The 26,556-nt window shown below is 43.0% G+C and overlaps 1 protein-coding gene across 3 annotated transcripts in view; it reads right to left on the bottom strand.

The window, feature by feature from the left end:
* Positions 1 to 26,556, bottom strand: part of Rhobtb1 (Rho related BTB domain containing 1) — a 129,585-nt gene that overhangs the window by 100,605 nt on the left and 2,424 nt on the right. For all 3 annotated transcript variants that reach the window (XM_029482899.1, XM_021173633.2, XM_021173636.2), the window contains exon 2: positions 25,167 to 25,260. The gene's annotated coding sequence lies outside the window, so the exon portion shown is untranslated. The remainder of the gene's footprint in view (positions 1 to 25,166; positions 25,261 to 26,556) is intronic.

Raw genomic sequence — 26,556 nt, 5'->3', positions numbered from 1 at the left:
TGTAGAGAAAGGCCATTGACTTGTTTGAGTTAATTTTATATCCAGCTACTTCACCGAAGCTGTTTATCAGGTTTAGGAGTTCTCTGGTGGAATTTTACAGCCCCATCTTATGGAAGAGTTTTTCTCAGTTGAGGCTCCTCTCTGATGACTCTAGTTTGTGTCAAGTTGACATAAAACTAGTCAGTACACTGACCCAGAAGTGGCTCTCTGTTTTTATTTATTTTATAAGTGCATTAGTATTTGCCTGTTTGTATTTCTATGGGTCACATGCTTGCCTAGTGATGAGAGAAGTCAGAGAGGGCGTCTGATCCTGTGAAACTGAGTTACAGATGGTTGTGAGCCTCCATGTTGGTGCCGGGAACTAAACCTGGGCTCTCTGGAAGAGCAACGAGTACTCTTAACCATTATTCATTGTTAAGATACCCGGAGCCTTTATTGCTTCACTCCTTGATGATTCACCATGTATTTTATAAGCTTCAGTGTGGCAGACTGGAAAACAAGAGTGTTTATATTGTAATTATATTCATCTCAGTTTATGTTCCTGGCATAATGCCTGACACACATTAGATGGTCAACAAATACATGAAAAAAGATTAACTCCTTTTAGATGGAATACTCTTTGCTTTCGTTTTAGTATTTCAACTGCTTTTGTTGTGCCCTGAGTTTACGGGAAACCCAGACAAGTCCAAGAATTGCAGAGTCTGTTGCAACTCGCAAAAGAGTCTTTTATTTACAAGTTCGAACTCTGTTCGTCCACCTAGCACTCACTGCGTGAATGCTGGTAAGTGACCCTGAGTCCAGAAAACATTGGTTTATATACAGTATAGGAACAGTGTGAATATACACAGAAGAGGGGAGTGGAGGGCGGGATAGTACTGAAGCAGGAGGGGTTAATGGGTGTCTGTTCAAGGACTAATTTTATGGCCAGTCATAACTGTGACCTGACCTCTGTTTACCTTTTACTTTTCCCATGGTCTCCCTTGAGCTTGTTATTTCTCCAAGGTCTCAAGGACAGGCACCTGGAGAGTTATCTGGAGGAGTGTTGGGTGTTGGTTTTTGGAGACACAGAAGCAGGGAGAATGTATCTTGTGCTAGGGGAGGAAGAGGGAGCCCCTGGCTGCTGCAGGACGATGCAGCACAGAACCAGCTGCCTGCATATCATGCTTGCCATTGGAGGGGGGGGGGGTTCGGGGGGGGGTGGAGAGGGAGGATGGGAGCCTCTGGCGGGGAACACAGAGGCAATCTGTTTGTATAACACTGAAATCTCTCTAGTATCAGTAATTCAGGAGTTACAACACTTTAGAGAATGTCTGGTACAAAACAGTTGTGATGGCTGTCTTAGTCAGGGTTTCTATTCCTGCACAAACATCATGACCAAGAAGCAAGCTGGAGAGGAGAAGATTTATTCAGCTTACACTTTCCACATAGTTACTGATCACCAAAATAAGTCAAGACTGGAACTCAAGCAGGTCATGAAGCAGGAACTGATGCAGAGGCCATGGAGGGATGTTCTTTACTGGTTTGCTCAGTTTGCTCTCTTATAGAACCCAAGACTACCAGCCCAGAGAAGGCACCACTCACAATGAGCCTCCCCCCTTGATCACTAATTGAGAAAATGCCTTATAGTTGGATCTCATGGAGGCATTTCCTCAACTGAAGCTCCTTTCTCTGTGATAACTCCAGCTTTTGTCAAGTTGACACACACAAAACCAGCCCATACAATGGTTTGAATATTCTTGGTGGAGGGAGGGGCACTATTAGGAGGTATGTGGCCTTGTTGGAGGAAGTGTGTCACTGTGGGAGGGGGTGGGCTTTGAGACCTTCTCCAAACCATGTGGGAGCCAGTCTTCTCCTAGCGGCCTTCAGATGAAGATGTAGAACTCTCAGCTCCTCCTGCACCATGCTTGCCTGGATGCTGCCATGCTCCTGCCTTGATAATAATGGACTGAACCTCTGAATCTGTAAGCCAGCCCCAATTAAATGTTGTCCTTATAAGCATTGCCTTGGTCATGGTGTCTGCTCAAAGCAATAAACTAAGACAATAGGTTTTCTTTTCTGTTTCAAATTAAAATAATAAAAAAAAGTATATGTGTGTGACCCTGTGTGAGTTTATGTGCACCAAATGTATGCAGGAGCCAGCAGAGGCAGCAGGGGGTGCTGCATCTCCTCTCGAGTCAGAGTCACAGCCATATGACATGGGTGCTCAGAACCAGGCCCAGGTTCTCAGTGAGAGCAGCAAATGCTTTTAACTACTCAGCTCCTTTCAGCCTCCACAGAATGATTTTTTCTAATAAGATTCTGGGGATGAGACTGAGGGCAACATGCACAGAGCATGCTCTATCAGTGAGCCCTGCCTCTAGCACCCCACTTCTCCCTGTATATTACACTGTTGGATGAAGTCATAGGACACAAATGTTTTTGTTTTGTTTTATTTTGTTTTTTAAAGATTTATTTAGTTTATTTTTTGTATGTGAGTACACTGCAGCTGTACAGATGATTGTGAGCCTTCATGTGGCTGTTGGGAATTGAAATTTTAGAAACTCTGCTTGCTCTGGTCAACCCTGCTCGCTCTTGTCAGAACCCTGTTCCCTCCACCCCCCAGGCCCAAAGATTTATTTATTATTATAATTAAGTACACAGTAGCTATCTTCATATGCACCAGAAGAGGGTGTCAGATCTCATTATGGGTGGTTGTGAGCCACCATGTGGTTGCTGGGAATTGAACTCAGGACCTTTGGAAGAGCAGTCAGTGCTCTTACCCCCTGAGCCATCTCACCAGCCCCAGGATAAATGGTCTGATGAGAAAGCTTCTAACCATTGACTCTGGGACTGATTCTCACCAGAACGCAGGATTCCTGAGGGCCCATCAGACTTGACATTGGCACTTTGCTCCTTCCAAAAATTTGAGGAAATAAAAAGAGAAACTGATATTTTTAAAAGAAAAGCAAATTCTTATATTTTTGGTTGTGAGCCTAGCCTTTAACGGCTGAGCCATCTCTCCAGCCCAGAAAAGCGAATTCTTACTCCTCGAGGAAGAAGTAGTTGGGCTACACAGAAGAAACAGGAATTTTAAAGAACACAGAACTTTTTTTCTGGGGGGTGGGGAACGACAAGTGATGGAATGCATCTGGAAAAAAGTCAGACAAATATGACAAATTTATGAGAACAGATTTTTAAAAGTTCAGAGAACAGACTAGAGGATTTGACAGTGCAGAATGTGAAAGAGAAAATGCCTGGAAAAGATAGAGAAGTTGGCAAAAATTCTAAATATCCTTAAAAAAGAAATTCACCAACCCTTCAGCACTAGCTTTTCTCTGGTGTTAACATTATGAGTAATTTTGTTTAAACTTTCTATGTTTAACTTTCATGTCAAGTGATTTAAATTATTGATTGATTGATTGATTGATTGTGTGCGGGGAGAGGCACATAATTGCCCCTATGCACTCATGGAGGTCAGGAGACAACTTGCGGAAGTTGATTCTCTTCTTCCCTATGTGGGGATCAAACTCAGACCTTCAGGCTTGGTGGCAAGAGCCTTTACCGGCTGAGCCTTTTTGCTAGTCCTAGCAAACGATTTTTCTTTTTAATCAGAAGATCAGGAGAATTCTGATTATAACGTAAACAGCCAGACAAAGGGGGCCTTTGAGCAAGTTCTACGATGATTTTGCTCAAGATTCTCCAGTGAAAGAGTGCTGGAGGGTGAGATGAAGCCGTCCTTGTCCGGGCCTCTCCATCGTCTGTCTTCTGTGTTCGGGGTTTCTGGATCTTCCTCCGTGGGCGGTTCTTCATGATCGGTCTCAGTGGTCAGGGCTTTGGTATTGTCTTCTCTGGTCCTATGCATTTCTACTTTCCACTCTCTTTTGATGTAACGGATGGAACATCTGTTTATTGAGACACTTCTGAGTGCGAACATTGTCCAGGCACAAATACGAACAAAGCCCTGGTTCTAAGTAATGCTGCAATGGGCAGAAACGTATTCAATAGGCAAAGTGGGTAAGAATGATACTTTCTAGAAACAAATGAAACAGGGTCCCAGGCAAAGGAGTGAATCAGCGTGGCTGCTTCAGACCCGGCGATCTGCTGAGGCACCAAGAGGATGGTGGAGTCTAAACTAGAGGGTGCCACGGTGTGAATGGGATTTTGTGAAGTGGGATGGTCCAGGGTAGGCAGGAACTAAAATGAAAAGCCCTGCATAATTGGAGAACAATTAGAAATAATAATTTAAAAAAATCTCCATCTCTGTGTCTGTCTGTCTGTCTGTCTACATATATGTCTATATCTATGATGTCTATGCTTTTGTCTATCTCTATGTATAAAATAAAAATCTGTGCATGTTTGGAGGCCAATTAGAAATAATAATTAAAAAATCTGTCTGTGTCTATATGTATATATGTAAGTGTATATGATGTATATGTATATGTATAATATATAGTATATGTAGTATATGTGTATGATATTTGTTTTCATTCTTGCTGCTTAAAGTCAAAGAACACTACTTTGTCTGAATGAGAGTCACTTATACCATAGTGACAGTGATACATTAACAAGAAAGATCTCAGGACCAGAGAGTGTTGGGCCCCTGTGCTTGTGTCATGGAGAACAAGAGGGAAGAGTAAGAAGAATGAGGAGTGTGTGTGTGTGTGTGTGTGTGTGTGTGTGTGTGGCTCCTGAGCTCTGTGCCCTCACTATCCGGTTTGTGGAAGTTGGTAGGACAGTTCCTGTGCCCTGTGCCATCCTGATCTGACTGGTGGGATGTTGGTCCCTGTGGGTACACAGTATCCATTCTTGAGAAATGATTTCAACCCTGCAATGAGCAGGGTTTTGAAGAATCTCTATAGATGATCAGGCTTTCATTGAATGTGAGGTACGTCCATCAGGACCTTCTCTGCGTCTTCAGGAGTAACCCCAGTGAAGCTCTCCTGTTCCTCACCTTCAGTTTCCAAAGAAGGCTCCTGAAGGGAGAGAGGCACAGGCCATGCTGGACTCATGGAAAAGAGGTCATGGCTGAAGAGAACCTGGCCCTGCAGAGGAAATCTATTCCTTGGAGCTCAGAGGGGCGGGACCTCAGGGCCGGAGGTGAATCTTCTCTCCCACTCCTTTTCTTCAAATCCTTACTCATTTTTCTTCTTATTTTATTAAATGCCCAGAATTCATTCTCCTCCCTTGCTTACAGTCATTTCAAATATAACTCTATCCGTTGGCCACAGGGAAACGGACTCTCCTCCTTTCCCCAGACAGATTCAAAGGATGGTTTTAGAGACACAGAAGATGCCAACTATGGGCACAGGAAGTTGCTGGGGGTTGTTGGGGGAGGTACCACATGGGTGTGACGTGTGGTCTGATTCTATTCAAAATATAGTGGTTGGTGCATAAATAGGAATTTTGTCTCCAGATAGAGAGAACTTCTATGTCTTAAAATAGGAACACACCCAAATTACCAAGTTTTGAATGTTTTGATTCTAAAAGTAGGATATGGCTTATGTTAAAAAGGAAATGGCAGTTGGGACAATAAATGAACTGAAGTTTCCACTGAGTGGATCTTACTGGCCCATTGTTCTCTGTCTTTGGGAAAGAATGGGAGAAGTGGGATAAGGCACAGAGACTGGGGTCTGAGTTTTCAAAAGCAGGAAGGAGGCAGTGTCTTAAAAATCTATTTGTTTTAGCCAGATTTAATGAGCTGACATTCCCAGAAACAAAATTGAATCTCTGGCAGAGGTCTTGATCCAAGAGACAAACTTAGCCCTGGAGCCACTGGATGGGTTATGTGTGAGTTTGTACTAGATGTATTGAGGAACATCTCATCTGACGGAGCAGCCACGGATGTAACTTCAGGGGTAGACTGAATTAAAATGAAGCTGTTGCTAATGGAGGGCTTGTCAGACAATACCCCGCCATGTCTGCCAACATTAAAACAATTCAGAGTATATTGGACAGTGACTAAGACACTTGCTGTAGAAAGTTTTAATCCCAGTCTGGAGTTCCTACCCTGCCTGCGACCATCAGTTCGTGGATAAAAGACACACACAACCTTTATATTTACAATAAGCCTTAATTAGCACTAGAGCTGGGTGGATACCTACCCTCTATGCTATTAGAATCTACTTACGTATTGGTAACTGCAAGTTATTACTATGTTTCATCTGGGCAGCTCTTAACTCCAATTGGCCAGCCCTCAGCACCATGTTTTCTTGGACTAACCTAACCCATAGCAGTTTCTCCTCCTAACCAAAGGGAGTGAGGGGCACAGGCAGGAGCTTTTCATGGAGGAATTCAGCAGTTCATAAGGGGCCAGGCCTTAGATTTGACCCATAAGGGGCATTTACAGAGACACATGTCCGAAAGGTTGGATGTTCTCTATTCATAGGGATAGCCAAAAATCTCTGGGCTACTCCTGTTCATGAGGTTTCTATCTCATGACAGATGTCAGGAGAGTACACAGGACATTCATGGCCTCTGGGGTTTCTTCTAAGCCTGAATCATCCCTTTGAGAATTGTTCACCAACCTTTTATGTCTGATTAGTGTGTGGGTGACTTTTATGCTGTGCTTTTGGGAACTGGCGGGAATGGGGTGGGGTGGGGTGGGGCAGAACAGTGATGATCTTAGAACAATAAAGATCTTAGGATCTCTCCCCTGACCTTGAGGTGAGAGCTGGAGGGGACTGCAGGGCTTCCAGCTGGTCAACCCACATCACAGGTTTCCTTTGACAAGTCTTCCAGACTGACCCCCCGACTCTCCGTTACATTTACTCGGCTTCTCCTTGTGCTGTGATCACAGGCGCAGACCACTGTGCTGGGCTAAGTAAGCCGTCTTGGTTTTGATGTCAGCAAGAAGCAAAACATGAACTGGGCCACTGCCTGATTGACAAATTCAAGGCCAACTGGAAAACCCCATTACTGTCATGCCCCCTCACCCCTGCCTACTCCACCGCCACTTGGAGACACGGTGCCTGGATATCTAAGAGTCTGACAACCCTGCAGCCCCAGCCTTGTGGCAAGACCTAGGGACCCCCGAACCAGCTCAGGATTTCCCCTGATTCAGACTGTGTTTTCCCACCCCCTGAGCTGTGCCTCAGCGCTTCCCTATAGCCGGGTACCTGCCCTGGCCACACCCTGTGGTGGAGTGGAGGCCCTACAACCCTATATTAGTTAATATTGATTCGAGGGCTTTATGTCTATGGCCGTGTTCCAACATGGATGCTGGGAACTGAACTGGGACTTCTGCAAGAGCGGTATGTGTTCTTAATGACTGAACCCTCTCTCCACCCTCCACTCCTAGTTCTGAACACACATAGTTTTAGGTGATGTGAATGGTGGCTAGCCATTCATATTCAGAACAAACAGGTCCGACCCTCTTTAAGTATAAACTTACTATTCTGTCTAGTAGTCCTGTGTCTATTTAATACACACATACAGAGACGACTGTTATTGTATATTTTCTCTATTTAGCGCTAGTTATTTGTTGACTAATTCAGCCGGGTGTGTTCAGAACAGTAATTTACCATTTTATCATTTTCAGCAACTGTGCTAAACTCAAGGATACATATTTACCTAGGGAACCAATTTTTTTGTTGTTGTTAAAAATAGTTCACTAGGCAACATCAGAATCATGTCTGACCTGGTAGAATTATTTCTGCCCTTCCAGCATGAATGAAAGAATGTCACCAGATAATGAGAGAGCCAAATATTTCCCAGCAATACCAAGTCCAGAAAGGAGCTTGCAAATCATTTCTTTTTTCCTGCTTGCTTTATATTTGTATGTGGCTCACGATACAAATGGGACTTCTACAACTCGGGATTAATGCTGTGCCTTACTGGGTTCGTCCCCTACCATCTGAACTACAGTCGGACCAGACAATACAAAATAACACACTGAATACTCAACAATGCTTATACAATGTTGGTGAATAGTCAAAGTCATTACCAGAAAACAAAGATCCTAGAATACATGCATAATCCCCAATTTTTTATTTTGGTAACCTTTCAAAGCATTGTTATGATGAATCAGGAAACATAATACATGCAATGGTCAGGGTGAGTCGTGTGTGTGCGTGTGAATGAGTCTGTGTGTGTATGTATGTGATTATATGTATGTATGTGTGTGAGTGTGTGTATGTATGTGTGAGTGTATGTGTTTGAGTGTGTGTGTTTGAATCTGTGTGAGTGTGTGTATGTGTGTGTGTGAGTGTGTTTGAGTGAGTCTGTGAGTTCATGTGCAAGTGTATGTATGTGTGTGTATGTGTGTGTAAGTGTGTGTGTTTGGGTGAGTCTGTGAGTGTGTGTGTTTGGGTGAGTCTGTGAGTGTGTGTTTGGGTGAGTCTGTGTGTGTGTGCAAGTGTGTGTATTTGTGTGTGTTTGAGTGAGTCTGTGATTGTGTGTTTGTGTGAGTGTGTGTGTGTGAGTACATGTGTGTGCGTGTGTGCAAATGTGTGCGTGTGTGTGAGTGCACATGTGTCTTCATGTGCAAGTGTGTGTGTGTATGTGTGAGTGTGCATATGTCTGCCTGCTCTATGACAACCTGCTTGGAAGGTAGCCTCATTTGGAAGTAGGAGAGGCACTGATGTGCAACGATAGTGTTTAAACAGAAACACTGAGAGTGTAGAAAGCAAGCGACCTTGTACGGTTTGCTGTTGTTGCTATTTTTTGTTTTGTTTTGTTTTTGTTTTTAACGTAGCTCATGAATCCTTTAACCATGCCTCCAGGAGTAAATATTTCTAAACTAGTGATGAAGGCAAGAGTCAAAGACAGATTGAGGATCATTATCCAGTACGACTGGTAATTTTTTCCCCAATGGTTTCCCATGGATGTTCTAGTGGCTTTCTTTAGTGTAAATGTGAAGGATGGATAAGGAAATCATTGCTGAGCAAACAGGCAGAATCCTCCTCCGTGAAGATGTTTTCATCTGTTAAACATGCTCACAGCTTAGAGCAGATTAGATGTTAGAATTTCATGGAAATGAGCCACTAGGAGCTGAGCGCTCACAAACTCTCACAGCTTCCAGGTCAGCATTTAGCTCATCTTCCTGTCTCTCTTCAGAACAGCAGCCAAGAGAGAAAAGCATCCCCTCCTGCTCAAGTCTGGACGGAGGGTCTCCAAGGCAGCCCTTTGTTTTTGTTTTGAATGAATACTTTATTCCTGCAGGGATATTAGAAATGTTGTTTGGGAATTAAATTATTAATTAGGCTCCATCAGCGCCCAATCCCAGGGCCTTTGTGTATCTGAAGAAGGCAGTCTGCTGCTGAGCTTGAACCCCATGCCTCACCATTGTGGGCTTTATGCTCAGGTGAAAGAGACTCAAAAATCAGGTGCGAGGAACCAGGACGACACAGAGAAATCCCATGATAAGAAACCCGGAGCCCGGGAGGAGCCGGCACGCTCAGGCTTTAAGCCAAGCACAATAAGGATGAGAAACAGGTTAACAGTGTTGTGTGACTTGACTAGGAGGAGCCATGGGACAGATGGGGACTGTAAGCTGTAACCCAGTAAGGATGTCTTCAAAGTGAGGAGGGTGCCCGTGGGGAAAGCTTCAATCTCTGAGGATATTTTCTTAAACTTTTGGACTAGTATTTAGGCAAAACAATTTTCTAGAAGGTTCAAGGATGATCTTATCTAATCAAACAAAAGCGGCCAAACGCAGCCCATTTCATGCATGTTCTCGAGATGGAGATACAGTCTCCAGAACGCTTTTCGTTCATGACCCGAAAGCTCACATTCCCAGCGCATGCGCGACCAGAGCCCACAGTGCTTCACCAAGGGGGTTCTAGAGCCTCTCATCTGGGTGCCCGCAGTTCCCTGCCACCGGTTCCAATTAGGCAGCGCCAAGACCTCTGCTGAGTTAGTTATTGACGATGCACAGAAACTAGGAGGACTATCATTCAGTTAACAAAGGGTAAAAACAGAACTCCGGCTCATAGTTAATTATATACCTGTGCCGCATAAGGAGCTGAAAGTAGATACAGAGGATAATGACAAACGGATAAAATAATTGTTTCCTCTTTTTTCCCCCAAAATAAGGAATATCCAGTGGTTTATATGGTTATCTATCTATCTATCTATCTATCTATCTATCTATCTATCTATCTATCTATCTATCAATTTATTCATTTTATAGGGTCTCATGTAGGCCAGGCTGAGACCTTGAATGTCTGGTCCTCCTGTTTTTTGCCTCCCCAGTGTTAGGATTACAGGCAAGCTAATGAGTTGCACTAACTATTGCTGTGCTTTCCCCACTCAGCAACAGTTGTAATCGCGGGAGGAGAACTTTTAATCAATGAGTCTGAGCCCAGAGCCCTAGGAGAAGATAGAAAGCGGGAACTGTTTGGTCCCCACCCCTGGGCAAAGGACTGAGGTGCATATTTTACATTCATCAAAGCAGACGTGGCCTCCAGGTTCTCCCAGCATCCCTCAGTCCCTACCTGGTATGTCCTGCCCCCAACCTTGAACTCTCTCTCTCTCTCTCTTTCTCTCTCTCTCCCTCCTTCCCTCCCTTCTTCTCTCTCTCTTTTTCTCTCGCTATCTCTCCCTTCCTCCCTCCTCTCTCTTGTTTTTGCTTCTCTCTCTGCATGAGCCCCTTTCTCTCTTTTTCTTACCCTTCCCCCTCTCTCCTCATGGCGACTCCCTTGGCCTCAATCCTTGGGGCCAGTGAACTCCCCAAAGAGCAGCATCCCAATACACCTGCCTTTAATATAATCGAATCTGTCTTGAACTGGCTCATTTCACCGGCGGAGAAATAACCTATCAGAAAGAGCCAGTGTTTAAGAGTCACAAGAGGTTAATGCAGTTCTCTTTCTCCCTCCCTCCCTCTCCTCCCTCTTTCCCTCTCTCCCTCCCTCCCTTCCCCCACAGGGAAGGATTCCTGTATTAGGTTGGGATTTTACTCTTTCAACTGCCGTAAAGATACAATAGATTTTCTAAAATGTTCTTATTTTTAAAATCAGCATAGAGCATATTAGGTGTAATCACAACATTGCGTCCAGTGCTTTTCCTTCCTCTGTCTCTCGAAGCTCTTCTACTCCTGACTCCTCCCCTTCTCCCCTGTCCTCTCCCCCTAGTCCCACCCATGCAGCCCTCCCTAGCCTGGACTCTTTTCCTCTTCCATGCCCCACGGGTCCTTTTGCTCATTCGTCATCCTTCCTCATCACCCGACATTGCCCTCACGGTCTTCTCTCTACATTAAGATACTGTCCTTATCTTTGAATTTCCACCCACCAGTAAAGAATAAACCAACTTCTGAAGGGTAGGGATGTTCAGTCAGGAGAATTTTTAATTTACACGTTGATGAGACACTGACATGTTAAGCTGAAAGGGAAATTCCAGGTCATGGCTGTGCAAACAGTCCACTCGATACCTGGACGCTAAATGAGGATCCGTACATTCTCCCAGTGCCACTCCCATAAATCATGGTAACCTGGTTGGATCACCCTCAAAGAGAGTTAAGGGTTTTCATTTATGACTGCTGTTAGTTTTCAACATTTCCGCATAAGAATATTAGGCGAATTAAGTCGGTTTTAGAAAGATGTGAGCCACGGTATTCTCTGGTGGTTCTCAGAATTTACATTGACACCCAAAATCATGTGTGCATATTTGACATTTTCAAGAGACTAAGGAAGCTAAGAAACCAAGATGGCCCATAAGATAAGGAAAAAGACCGGAGCTAACATGATCCAAATACAGCACATACTTTTATGGAAACTTAAAAGTAGGTAAATTAGAAGAAAGTCTTTGAAATATTTCCTTTTGTCAAAAGCTAATTGAATTATATCTAGAGACGGCACTGAACCGGAAGGAGGGTTCTTGCATACTAGAACCGAGGGATCAGGCACAGAACCTGAGAAAGAGGGACCATGCCTGCTTGTGTCTCATGTTATAAGACAGGACTATAGAAAAGACAAACACGAAAGAAGACTTATCTGGTTTTCCACCCACTTAGCTCACTGTATACTAGAGAGTGGTATAAGCTCACAACCCTCTCGTAAGGCTAGATAAGGACGTGGACTTCCCAAGGGGGAAAATGACACCTCCAATTTGGAAGCTGTAATACATGTCAAATAAATGGACAGGAGGGGGTGGGGGTAGCAAGAACTGTAAACAATTCTCAGTCTGTGGTTCACAAGGAATTCTGGGAGATCTTGGGTATCTGGGCGATCTGGAGAGACGGGACAGTGTCTCATCAGACATCTAAACCAGATGAAAGGGGTTTCAAAAACATGGGATTTCTATGCTTTTTATATTTGGGACATTTATTTTTATTGCATGCACATCTTTTTCTGTTTTACTGACAGCGAGTAGATGGCTGGAGTATCTATATTTTCTCTTTCCATATATGTGTGTAGTCATTACTATATAAAAATAATCCAGGAAACCGGGTCGGCAAATTCTGAGTGAGGAAGCTGTGCTCTGGACCTCTTTTCTTGGTGCTATATTTAATCCTTAAGCAGAAGACCACAGAGAAGAATTCAGTGACATTTCTTTCTATTAATATCTCTTGTTTAAAAATTTGTTAACATTTTTGTCTATGTAGCAAAGCACATAAACTTAAACATGTGGTAACGGGCCATCACGTATATTTATATATGTACAGAAATGTTTTTAAAAAGAAAACTATTTTCATTAAAATTGCCTGAGAACACTTCCTGGATTTGAAGTACTTAATGATTCCAAAAGTACATTTTACACTCGAGAGAGAATCCCTGTGTCTTGGAAGAGTTGAAGTATTCACCCACACAATGTGTTTCCCATCAGCTGCCTTCAACAACTTGTAGCCTGTCAATAGACACCAGGATAGGGAGTTTTTGCAATGAAATTTTTTTTTTAAAGTCTAGGTCTAATTAGCTCAAAGAGTTCTGAGGTCTGTAGATAAGGTAGGTTACATAAAGCACATTATCACATAAAGAAAGCATATTCTAGTTGACTCAATAAAATTAATTTTCTGCTGCTTCTCCATCCTAAATTGTTGGATTGAATTTACAGCAAGATGGAAGAGTCATAACAGAGGTATCCAGGTAGGGGCAACGTGTTAGGGGTTATCATGGTAGTGACATCATTTCCGGGTCATCATGATAGGGAGGGTATCGTGAGAGAAACATCATGGTGTAAGCAGCAGGAGAGGGGCATCAGAAGCAGTGTGATGCGGCCCCCTCGCTACCACCCCCCTCCCCCTGCAGCTGAATCAGAGCTGAGGAAGGGAGCATTTTGGGAATCTTAGAGTCTAGTCACCTTCCACACTGGGAAAGATGTTAACTCACAGCCCTGGAGATAGTGCTGAGGAGGAAGCAAAAGAACTTGCAGGTCTTTTAAAGCGGACCCCAGCACATCCTTGTATGTGGTTTTACCCAGGCTTCTCTACACAAGCAGGCTGTGACGTCATTAATCAGCTCTACAGAATCTAGAATCCTCTGGGAGGCGGGACTCTGGGATGCCTTGTGGGTGATGGCTGTGTTGCTATGGGAAGACCCCGTCTATGATGGCACCGTTTCTTGCCTAACGTCCAGAACTGGTAAAATAGTGTGAACTGAGAAGGCAGAAAGACGCATTCATCACCCCACTCTCCTTCCTGATCTTTGATGAAATGTGACTGGCTGCTTCACGCGCAGGCGGACTTGACTCCCTGGTGCTTGTGGGATTTTGAACTGTGAGGCAAAAACAAGCCCTTCCTCCATAGATGCTTTTGTCCAGAGGATTCCAGCACCACAATAGGAAAGGAAACAGTGACCGCGGAAACAGTTACTTTATGGATGCAAAGTTGACAAAGCCCACTAAAAGAAGACCAAAGGGAGGCAAATCAAGAGCTCCACAGTCGGTCAGGAAACAGTTGTGCAGGCAGATTTACAGAAAGAACTTGATTATTTTTCTGTCCTCATTGAAAGTAATGGGTCAGTGTTTTGGGTCTTTTTTTTTTTTTTTTTTTTTTTTTTTTTTTTTTTTTTTAGTTAATATTCTGAACTCTGAAAAATCTCAATGCGTCTTTCCTTGGTGAATGCCCAGGTGCCCCTTTGCTGTTTCACAGAGGAGCCATTTCTCACCCGCATGAGCAGTGAGGAAGGGGGGCTGCTGATTTAAATACCTTAACTTGGAATTTACTATGGATTTAAAATCTGACTTAATGTTGCATTAGCCTTTGGTGCCTGCTTTACTGCCTCTAAAACATGCATATATAATTGGATACTGTAATGCTTTGCAGGCAAAATAAATACCAACTCACACTTAAATAAATACTCTGAGTGATGAAGTTCATGTAGACATAAATTAATCATTTACCAGTTAACCAATATGCACAGGAAAGAAATGAATCACTTATTAAGGCTCGCCTCATCCATCAAGCGGAAAAAATAAAACGCTGATATATTTTATAGTGCCACTGTGAGGAAAATGTATAAAATTATGGCAAACCAGTTTATAAACCATAAAATGCAGTATGAACATTAAATTAATAATATTTGTACTAATTCAGATTCAACACCCTCTGCATTAAATATAACTTTTTTGCCTATTGAAGCATGCACAAATCCAAGTTGAGGCTTTTTATTTAATTTTTAATGGTGTCTTCAGAATCCTTCAAAGCTTCGCGGGAGCTATTGGCTAGGTTAAAACATTTTCCTGGCTCGCTCCTCCGTTTTTGAGACAAAGTTCTTAGCTGTTCATATCCCTCGGGGCATTTCCAAGAGGCTTTTTTTTTTTTTAAAGGGCGTAAGATCTCTCACTAATGGGGGCACAATATTGCAAAGGGAATAGGGGTCCAGGTTTTCTTTAATTAGTTAGAAGATGTATTATCACGCTCTGGGCTTTGCTTTATTGAACGTGGCAGATGGAGATGGGGGCTGATATAACAATTGAAGGTGGTGGTCTCTGCATATTTACATTAAACAGACCCGCAGTGCAAACCTGAGAGGCAAGGTCAGCAGCAGGGAGGCGAATCAAGGTCCTATAGCTCTGGCACTGCTCACAACGTTGCGGGTTTTTCAGGTGAAGTCAACACTTTTTTTTCCTTATGCCTCGAAAGGCCACTAGGGGGCACAAGAGAGAACTGAGCAGCAGAGACTGGAATCCTCTTGTGAAAGGAGGCTTGTTTAGAGGACTTGACTTTAGCAAACCTGGAATCCACCCAACACTCTTTAACATTTTCAAGGCCCCTTTGCGAAATGCTAAAACATGGAATGGTTCTCATTTCTCATATATATATATATATATATTTTTAAAAGATTTATATATTATTATATGTGAGTACACTGTAGCTGTCTTCAGACACCAGAAGAGGGCGTCAGATCTCATAACGGATGGTTGTGAGTCACCATGTGGTTGCTGGGACTTGAACTCAGGACCTCTGGAAGAGCAGTCGATGCTCTTAACCGCTGAGCCATCTCTCTAGCGGCTCCTCATGCCCTTTAATGGAAGGCATAGAAACAGAGATTCTTCTTCCTCTTCTACTGAGAAATGAGAATTGGCTGGCCAGAGATGCCTCAGACACTGCTATTCTAACCAGTGTGTCACATGACATCACTAAGAAAAAAATGAATAATCCTTGTCATGAACTATATTTCCAGTTGTGGGAAGGTAGATTCCCCCCCCCCCCCCTTGGATCAGCATTAAGTGCCCGATATTTGTTTTATGTGTGGAGGAAAATGTTCTCGGCTATAAAGGAAACTTATCTTCATTTTTTCTTTTCATTAACTATCAGTAGGCTTGGTGTTTCCAATCCTCCACCCCATCATGATCCGCCCAAGAGTGTTCTCATTGGGAATCTGATTTGTACTAGATAACTTACCAGCTAGGTGCTAAACGTGTTCTTGTCTGATCACAAAAATATTAGGGCCAGGAAAGTGGCTGAAATGCAGACTTATCCTGTTAAACTCCATACGGATAAAGACAAGCAAAATGAAATGTCATCTGCTTCCCAAATCTAACAGGGAGCAAAATTTTCCATTTCCCATTTGCAATATGTCCATTTTCATGGCAGGGTTATGCTGCCTCCGTCACTGTGGCTCTGTGGTACCATTTGAGATCAGGTTTTATACTACCTCTTAAGTTACTCTTTCTGCTTAGAGTTACTTAGGCAACTTGGGTCTTAGCATAATGGAACTACGATAAAGGTAGAATACCAGATCAAAAAAATGAAAGGAAGGCAAAATAAAGCTTTCAAGGTAGAGGAGAAAAAAGTTAATAAAGATATAAGCCAACATAACTAATATTTGTCCATGAGTGCAGCACTTTAGGATACCAGTAAGTAAAACCAACAGCAATCCCTACCCTCTCGTCGTTCGTGTGCCAAAAAGGAAAAGGGAGTTAAATGTAAAATTTATCTGAGGGAGACATAAGTCATGTGGAGGAGTAAACCGGGAAGGAAAAAAAGTGTGTGGGGGGGCGGCGGCGGTGTGTGTAACGAAGGCAGACAACAAAGGTCTTATTGGGAAGACAACGTTTGAACAGAGACTAGAAGCTGAGGGCAGCTAGCACCAAGGCTATGCGATCAAGTCATACTGGAGAATAGTAAGTGAACGTGCAAAGGCCCTGAGGCAGGCTGAACTCAAAAGACGCAGAGGGTCTGGGACAGACTAAAATTGGGGAGGAGAGAGACAGGGAAATGTGGTCTAGGAGGCCAGAGCCCTTGACTCTGCATGATGCAGAGAACTGTTGGAAGATCTGGAGTAAAGAGCAAGATGGTGAACAGCCACTATTGCCATGAGAAAGATGGGGGGAGGGGGCAAATACACCTGTTTAAATGAATTATACCGCATAATTATGTCTGCCCACATTGAATGGATCTGATCCAGAACTGGACGACAGATAAGAGTTTGCAATGCAGTGCAAACACATCCAAATATTGTAATGGTATAAGAGTGTGTAGAACTTGCCACACCATGAGAATTCAGTAATGTATCAATGCCTTGCTACAGTGCCAACTATCATGTTTGAGTGCATTTTTAACTAAGGATAAAACGTGACGTAAAAGCAAAGCAAAGCAAAGCAAAGCAAAGCAAAGCAAAGCAAAGCAAAGCAAAGCAAAGCAAAGCAAAGCAAAGCAAAGCAAAGCAAAGCAAAGCAAANAGCAAAGCAAAGCAAAGCAAAGCAAAGCAAAGCAAAGCAAAGCAAAGCAAAGCAAAGCAAAGCAAAGCAAAGCAAAGCAAAGCAAAGCAAAGCAACCAAACAAAATATGCTCTTTGGCTGGAGAGGTGGGCTTGTAGGGAGAACGCTTGGGTAACATTCTGGAAGCCCTGGGCTCAGTCATCAGCACTGCATAAAACTGGGTGTGGTGGTACACTAGGGACGTGGAGGAAGGAAAATGACAAGTTCAAGGCAATTCTAACTGCAAAATGAGTTCGAGGCCAGCCTAGGCTACAAGAGACTGCCTCAAAAGAAAAACAAAATACCAAACAAAAGCTAACCAAAGAAATAGAAATAAAAACACCATTCATGATTGGGAATTTCAAGTACACACACACTACACACACACAAACACACACACACACCTACCACACACACACACCCACCACACACCACACCATACACACCACACACAACCACACACACACACACACACACACCACATATCACACACACACACATATCACACACACACACNCACCACATATCACACACACACACACACACCACATATCACACACACACATATATCACACACACATATCACACACACATATCACACACACACACCACACCATACACACCACACACGCACACGCACACACGCACACACACACACCACACACACCACACACACACACCACACACACCACACACACACACACACACACATATCCTTTCCCTAATCTTGTGTAGGATGTGGTGGAAATAAATGCCTTTGTATTTTTGGCGAGCTGGAAAGGAGGGACAATGAAGGAGCCTTGCTCCTGGGCAAAGAGACAGAATTTGCCTTAGCCTTGTCTTTAGTTTCACACTTAAAGCACACTGGCGGCAGGAACAGAAAAGGAATGGATATCCTCCAAGGAATAAAGGAAACAGGAAACTGAACGCACCCGAGACAGGTGAATTTAGCCCACCTGCACCCAGTCCTTGGAACCATTCGATTATGCATAGCTTGCACCTTCTCCCTCCTGAGGGTGTCCAGGTTAAGAATAAATGGGGACTGAGAAAGAGTCAAAGTTCTAGGTAGGAGTGGCTACTGGGTGCCGCTTCCCTCTCCAAAGTAGGTTACTACATTCATCAGGGAAATTTTCTGTTGAGTTATAATTACATGGCTAATTAAGAAAGGGATTATTAGCTATATTAGATATGCCATAAAGAGAGGCACATCATTTTTCTTTAATTTTGGAAATTCACCTTTTTTTTCTTATAAAAATTCTCGCTGGGAAATTAGATATTTAGTATGTTTTCTTACTCCTCTTCTCTTACCTCCTCCCTTAAATTAAAAAAAAAAATTAGAGACAGGCAATATCTCCCTAAGTTCCGAAGACTGGTTTCAAACTTCTCCTTCCTCAGTCTCTTGAGTGGTGGCATTTGGGTGTGTGCTGGTGTGACTGGCATTTCCTTTCCGGGTCATCTTAAGTGAAATGAGTCAAATGTTTTGGTTTGTTTTCAAGACAGGGTCTCACTCTATAGCTCTGGCTATCCTGAATTCGTTATGTAGACCCTGCTGGTCTTGAACTCACAGAGACCAGACTGTCTCTGTCTCTCCAGTGCTGGGACTAATCGAGAGTAGACGGGATGCTACTTGAGCTTATCTGCATAAACAAATGTCTCTAGGCACCACAGAAGTGCTCTACAAGGACAACTGAAGGTCGTCACAGCCACCATATTAATGCAAGACACCCAGGACTGCTTTTGAGTCAAAGAAAAAAAAAGAGATGGAACCAAAGACCATTATCTTTTATTAACTGCTTAACATCTGCCAAATGCTTTATGTCTCATTTAGTTCTCCCAACACTCCTGTGAGGTGATGATGTACTCATTAAACGGGCAAGAAAATAGCTCGGAAAAGTTACATAAATTATTCAAAGTCCTGGAGCATGTTGGTCCAAACCTTGAACTGCAAGCTCAGGTCTTTTGACCCTGAATTCTTTTTTTTCCCCCCGAGGCAGGGTTTCTCTGTATAGCCCTAGCTGTCCTGGAATTCACTTTGTAGACCAGGCTGGCCTCGAACTCAGAAATCCACCTGCCTCTGCCTCCCGAGTGCTGGGATTAAAGGCGTGCGCCACCACGCCCGGCCAACCCTGAATTCTTGTTGAGAAAGAATCTTCTTTACTTAAGATAACTTAACATTAAGTCAAGTGTGTGTGTGTGTGTGTGTGTGTGCATGTGCGTGTGAGTGTGCGTGTGCGTGCGCGTGTGTGCATGTGTGCATGTGTTTGTGCGTGGCTTTATTCTCTTGTTTTGAGATTGTCACTGTCATGTCTCATGTAGCTATTGTAATGAGCCTTTACACTAGGCATAAAGTAACTCGACAGAACTTCATTTGTCCAGACCCAACTCTGTTTTCTAAAGCAAAGGCAAGGCAACCAGAAGGCTCCTAGTAGTAGCAGAAGTTAAAATGCACCACAAAGGATTGCTCTGTCTTTTCCTGTCTTCCTCACTTCTAAGAACACAGACATCACATGACAGATGGTGAACTTTGATACCATCTATCCTTAGACCTAGAATGGTTAGGCATTAAGTAGGTCAGCACTTAAAAACAGGTCACCCAAATCAGGTGCTTGGCTAGTCAGCACAATGTCCCTGAGAGGGCTGGCTACCGTGTTTGCAGTGTTCAGGGCTAACACATGTGTATGAGTCTCTTCCTTCTTAACTCCATCACAGGAACAAGAGCATCGCCTGTCCTGGTATTTTTATGAGAGATTGTGCCAGGTACCAAGATTATTCCATGCATGTCTTTCACTAAGCCTTTCTCAGCCTTGTTACCTTGACCTCTAGAGCTGAGGAGCCTTTGTTGTGGGGACCTGTCTTGCGTGTCTGTGATGGTTTGTATATGGTTGGCTCAGGGAATGGTACTATTAGAACATGTGGCCTTGTTTGAGTAGGTGTGCTACTGTGGGTGTGGACTTTCAGACCCTCGTCCAAGCTGCCTGGAAGCCACTCTTCTAGTGGCCTTCAGATAGAGATGTAGAACTCTCAGCTCCTCCTGAACCATGCCTGCCTGGATGCTGTCATGCTCCCACCTTGATGAGAATAGACTGAACCTCTGAACCTGTAAGCCAACCCCAATTAAATGTCCTTATAAGAGTTGCCTTGGTCATGGTGTCTGCTCACAGCAGTAAAACTCTAGCTTAGACAGTGTCTAAGGATAGTCAGCAGTACCTGAAACTTGCACTCACTAGCCACCTGCTGTATATTCGCTAATGGCCACAGCCAAGATTCTTGTCCTTATAAAGTATTGCTGTGGGGCCAAAGATACCCACTCACTGAGAACTGTTTGGCTTCTACAGGTCTTTAGGAGGTAGTGCTATTGACCTAACATTACTGAAGGGATCACTGGCTCTGCGAAGTCTAAGGAAGATGTCTAAGCTACCATGATGGTAAGCTAACAGGCTCAATGGCTGTAGACCAACTTAAGGCGTGCAGATGATTTCAATGCAGAAGACCATGGCAGTGCATGAGGGTTGCTTGCACATAGTAGATCACCTTAATGCACACATTTGCATTTATGCATGTTGCCCCCCTCCAAGTATGTATCCTGCCTCAATGCATGTAGACAACCCCAATGCATCAGGCTACCTTAATTCAGTAGACAACCTCCATGTATGCATACGCCTCCATGTGGGTATACCACCCCGATGCGTGTGGATTGCTCAATGTATTTGGACTTCCTCCACTTGAAGGTCTCTTACTCTGTGCATGAAATTCACATATTAATTTCATTGCTCCTTTCCCCTCCCCCTCCCCCACTCCCCTTCTGTATTCCACAGTGAAGATGGAGGAGTGGCAAGAAGTGGCCTTACATGACACGTCACACAGAGCTTGTACAGGTCCCGTGATCTTTTATTCAACAGATTAATTCCATTTTAATTGGAATTTTGGAAACTAATGAAAAAAAATTACAAGTGTAACTTGGTACAGTCTCAGGGTTCTTGAATCTGTCTGATTTAATTTTAACCAATTAGTGTGCCATTACAGAGGGATATTATGCTTAGAATCAATATTAAGCTAAACACTAATATTTTATTCAGTATTAAAAATTTATACAAATGGTAACACAAGTGCTTTCTCTAAGTGAGAGAAAATGCTTCCTTAGGGTGATTCCAGCCAGAGAGAAACTTGTATCTTTTTAGGAAACGAATCGCTATTAAGTTTTACATAGGTTATTGCTTAAACGAAGGAGGGTTAATTGAATAAAACTTATTTTATTTTATAATATGTGAGTTTTTCAGGATATTAAACTTTCCTTTTCAGACCTTCAGTATAATCCTGTGTTAAGATGGTAACAGTCGATGCCTGTCCTTTAGGATCAACCTGAGCAAATCTACTGTTAATACTTGTCTTCATTTTAGGGTGCCATTTCTTTCCAGCCTTTTTTTTTTTTTTCATTATTTTTCCATTTGGGTTGTGTGGTGGCTAGTGTTAATTGTCAACTTGACAGAACCTAAAATAAGCTGGGGACCAGCCTGTAGGTATCCCTGTGGGAGATTATCTTGATTATGTTAATTGATGTGGGAAAATCCTGTAATTATCATGAAGGGAACCATTCCCTGGGCAGGAACCTTGGGCTATGTAGTTTAGAGATAGTGTGTTGAGTACTAACTTGCATCCTTCCCTGCTGTTTCCTGCTGGTGGACACCATGTTTCCAGCTGCTTTAAGCCAAGCTCCCACTCTCTTGAGTAGCCTACCACAATGGGCTGTTCTTTGAGCTGTCAGCCAAATTAAAGCTTCCCATTCTTAACCTGCTTTTCTCAGGATATTGTTTTATAGTAACAGGAAAAAAAAGTATTGCTTATACATCCTTTTTGATTTGTGTATACTCCTAGGTTGGAATTTGAGCCCAAAATATGTCCAGATTCTGCTTTGGATGTCTTCCTGGCAAAGATGAATACATCTAGGTACCTTGGAGCAAGCCTAGGCACATACTGAACTAGACAAGCATCCAATAGCTGCTTAGAGATAGCTTTATTAGGCGTGATTTCTCACGGGATTCAAAGCTGTTTTCCTCGTAGTGTTCATTTCTAGCCTTTCACACTCCCCTGGGCAACTTGCAGACCCTGCCTCCACACTGATTGCTATTTCTCCTGCTTACACAATTCTACTCTTGTCTCTTTGATACGTTTTTCAAGCTTCTGAGTAAGGGTGGACAGAACCATTTCTGTGGTGTAAATCGATTATGGAACTTATTTCCCAACTTCTCCGTCAAATATTCAGAAGCTCTCTGGAAACTCCACCCTTTAAAACATCCCTGACTTTGGGGATTATTATAGCTCACCTTTCAACCTTAGAATTAGAAGAATTTGGCTCCATATTTTTTTTTTTTGGTGGTCTCCCAATTGGGTAGACAAGACCAATCTTTTAAACATGCCTTTTTATGAATGGTGAAGGAAGATCGTCATGTGGGAAGGTTGTAAGAGTGGGAGGGCAGGGAGGAACTGAGAAGAGACAGGTCTTCTGAACACGCTAGGGTTGTGGTGCGGTCCCCAGAGGAGACTGCTAAGGCATGAGTTCACACCAATAGAAAGTCCTTATTAGCTGGGAGATTATACTAGGTGTTCCGGACCCCAGTGTATCACGGAGTCTTTCCTAGGGTGAGCTTTTAAGCACAAAACCATGTTCTGGGTTGACATACTTCAGCTAACAAGAAGTAGAACTACAGAAGCCAAACAGCAAAGTTAGTACGTTGAGAGACTTTCTCAGAGATATGGACTTTGATGGATTAGCCCTTTGCTTCCCCTTTGGCAGGAGGTGCTGTCTACCTGCTAAGTTTTACAGCCTGAAGGGGACTTCCATCATGGAGTCGGTTGTGCTATGGCCTGGGGTCCTGTTACAACAAGACAGCTATGATCTATGAGCTCACAGCAGATGTGGCTACCTGCACACCATCAAGCCAGTCAGCAAGGGGCTGGGAAGAGCTCATGACCCCCCCTCCTGATGGAGAGAGTTGATGGCTTCTGGGGGAAGGGAGAGTCAATTTTCTTTAAGGGTGTGGCCCTGAGTAGGCCAACCACACTCTGGTGGATGGCTCCGTGCCCAGGCATATATGGGCAGTACAAGTTGGACTCAGTGGGTTATCTTTCATTTTATTTTTAAAGAAGGTTGAGGCTGGGGTCTAAATACACCCATTCTTGTACTGTGGACTTCCTTAGTTTTTGTTTGAAGCCCCTATTTGCTATGCCTCTGCGTTCCTCCCATCCCCTCTCTCTTCCTCTCCAGGTCTCTTTTCCTCTACCTATGAACCTATTAAAAAAAAAAAAAGAGTCCATGAGGTTGGTAAGGGAGGGTGTTATGGGAAGGGGAGGTTGGATATAATTGAAATACATTGTAAGTATGTGTGAAATTCGCAAAGAATTCATCAAACTCTATTTCAAATATATGCACCCTGAAAAGCTTGCCTAAAATCCTAAGGGCACAGTGACAGTTAAAAATAGGCTTGCAAAGTCAAAGCAGAAGGAAAAAAAAAAGAAACCCAGAATAAATAGAACTTACTGAAACATTAGAAGTCAGACACGTGTTCAGCAGAAGTATACTTACCATCACAAAGAGAATATTTCACATTTAATAGGTTGACTTTTCTAAAATACAGGGGCATTTGAATTAGCCGTTTTTATGTACATAGCTGTTCTGAAACACCCTTTAAAAAGCAAAGGCTGATGCCTTAATACGAGGCATTATGACACAGACCTATTTGAATCAGGCTTATGAAAAACAGGACTGGAAAAGTTGAAATGCCTGCTGCATACACTGCAAATAGATTTAATTAATGGAAACCCCAAGGACGGAACTTCTTTAAATAAGCAATTGCGTAGGGAATTAACAGTGTAAATAGGATCCTGACTTATTAGCGCAAGTTCCCCCTCCCCCCAGTCAGAGATGTAGGGGCAAACACCCACTCACCTATGCTTTAAGTTAGGTATGCACACATGGTGACACATGGTGACTATGGGGCCCTGGCACATTTAAAACCTTTTAATAACTTGTTCACAGACTGGGCTTATGTTTACCTTTGCTTTGCAAACGCTGTATTTATGGGCAGATAAGATATGGTGCTTTAAACATGTCTTTTCAGCCTTATGTACAATTTTTAGACACAGAATAAACCATTTTTTTTCAGGGACCCTTTCTGAGCTCTTCCATACATCCAATCTATATGCTAATACCAGAATATTCTCATGGTTTGTTATTAAAGGTTCCGTTAAGGACTTCTACTTTGTAATGTTTTGTTGAAGTTAAAGGTAATAAAAGCCACATTTGTCTAAGAGTTATCTGTAATTCAGCCCTCACATACATTCAGGTATGCGCACTTCCCCAAGCCTGGAATAAATGAAATGCTTACAATATTCATAGCTACACACAGAAGGCATTTCTGTAAAATATGCATCAGAACATTAAATATAGAAATAAAAATAAAACATGTTGTGGACTGAAATTAACACATGCGTTTGTGGGTAGGCAAGGCAGAGTCGGTCTGGGGAGAAGAAAAAAAAATCTACCAACATTGCCCCGTTTCTCCAAAAGCTGATGTCTCCTGTTCACGCTGACCTTTGGCCTAGCCACGTGCAGAGTGATCATGCAGTTTTGAGTTGAAGACAGCTGTTGCTGGGGCCAAGAGGGGTAGATACTCCAAGAGAGGCATCTGGGAAGAACAGGAGCGCTACCAAAGAGCAATCTGTCCATTTCTAAATCGTCCTCGTATGTGGCCATGATGTTTCAAGGACCACATGTCAGTTTTGTGCACAAAACCCTACTTGTGTATAAAATATGCAGGGAAGACTCATGTTATTTTCATGATCCCAACTCCTATGTAGGTCAAGATGACTCAAATTGTAGATCAGAGGAAACATGTTCAACTACAATTTATAAAACCCATGATGTAATGTTTAAAAATGGAGTGTTCTTATTTCCTTTTTTTTTTTTTTTTGTGAAAATGCAAACACCCTTAACATGAGTCTGGTTGCTATTCATATGGTGTGCCATCTTTACGTAAAGCAATGTTTCTACATTATATTTATATATATATACTGTAGAATGCAGTGCTAATTTAGTCACACAAATTAGTACTTACCATGCAAAAGGGAAAAATAAGCTTCAATTCCATTTTCATTATTGAAGACAGCCTGGTGAAGGACGTGAGTCTAGATGCCTCTGTGTTGTAAAACCTAGGAAGGAGGTGGAAGCAGGAGACACATAGTGAAGAGGAGAAACTGCCGATACAATATTAGCTCCACACACTAGTGTTGATTCTCCATCAGGACAAGAACTGCTCAGCCAGGACATGCCATTTGGAAATCTCCCAAAGAATTAGTGCAAGAGGGGCAGAAAGTTACCCCTCTTTCAGGGGAGCAGGGGAAAAGGGATGCCCTTGGAAACAGGATGCTAGAGTGAACCCTCCTCTAGGGGTTATTTTATTATTATTAGTAGTAGTATTATTATGTTTTAATCATTTAACCTGGACTGGCCTCAATTATTACTTTTAAATCATGTAGCCTGGGCTGGCCTCAACCCTTGTTACGTAGCTGAAGATGTCCTTGAATATCAGCTCCCAGGCATCCATATCCCCAGTGCCAGGACTACAGGCAAGCATCAGCAACATGTCTGGTTTTATACAGTTCAGGGGCTGGAACTCAGGACTTTGTGCATGCTGGGCCAGTCTGTGCCATCTGAGTTCAATCCCTGCTCCCATGTCCTCTCAGTAGGATTGCTCTTAGGATCCAGTGAGGTGAGGAGTGAAGAGATAATCCAGTTAAAACAAGGGCTGTGGCACTGAGCTTAGATTGAACTAAACTGGCCTCCAGTCATCGGCTCTCCAGCCAAGCAGACACTGAATACTGGCAAAATATAACCACATAAGGCAAGTGCCAGCTGCCACCAATCAGGTGGCTTTGGGTTTTCACTGTCTTTTCTCTGGTTATAACTTATCTATTTGGAAGGATGGAATCTTCTGGCCATGTTTGTCTCAGAGTATTGTTGGGTCCTCATTTCATTCCCCCTCCCCCCCGTGTGTGTGTGTGTGTGTGTGTGTGTGTGTGTGTAGTGCTGGGGGACAAGGATATATGATAGACACAACTGATCTCAGCTTTTTTTTTTTTTTTTTAACTAGGTACTTATTATGTTTGTACCCTGACACATTTTACCTTAAGGATTTGATATGGTTTCCAAAAATCAAGTTTATAAGATATGAGTGAAAATCAGAAAACAACATTGAAAATAAAAAAGAAGAAGAATGCACATGTACACATACATACATGCACACAGAGAGACATATACATGCACACACTCATGTGCATACACATACATACATGCTCACATACATGTGCATACAGGAACAAGCATATATACACAGATGTATACATGCACACACTCAACTCCATACGCACATACACGCACATATATACACACATATGCTCACATGTGCACACACACGTACACACACACACACACACACACACACACAC

Source organism: Mus caroli, chromosome 10 (genome assembly GCF_900094665.2).
Source record: "Mus caroli chromosome 10, CAROLI_EIJ_v1.1, whole genome shotgun sequence".
Classification (NCBI taxonomy): domain Eukaryota; kingdom Metazoa; phylum Chordata; class Mammalia; order Rodentia; family Muridae; genus Mus; species Mus caroli.
Note: the sequence above shows the minus strand (reverse complement) of the source record. Positions and strands in the feature narration are given on the sequence as shown.